Below are 289 nucleotides of genomic sequence, written 5' to 3' on the forward strand. Positions count from 1 at the left end.
CAAGCAATTACGTCAATCCATAAAACCTTGAAGGTCAGTTACTTCATAAAAAATTCAAGCGCGTTAATTGACCCACTTGACATGTTCCTCATGCTCTCCAAACAGCAGTCCCTCTTTCCTTCCCCTGACCGCAGCTGCCTGCCCAGCACCCAGGCACCTCCCCTGCCCTCCGGGCTGCTGCTGCAGGCCACCCCGCAGCTTCCCGGGCTCGCTAGCCCGCCAGGAGCCGCTCAGCCCCGGCGGGAAGGGGTTTGGGGGGGGTTGGATCAGCCACCGGGGCCGCGCCTCC

The sequence above is a fragment of the Antrostomus carolinensis genome, unplaced genomic scaffold (assembly GCF_000700745.2).
Source record: "Antrostomus carolinensis isolate BGI_N321 unplaced genomic scaffold, ASM70074v2 scaffold16496, whole genome shotgun sequence".
Classification (NCBI taxonomy): Eukaryota; Metazoa; Chordata; class Aves; order Caprimulgiformes; family Caprimulgidae; genus Antrostomus; species Antrostomus carolinensis.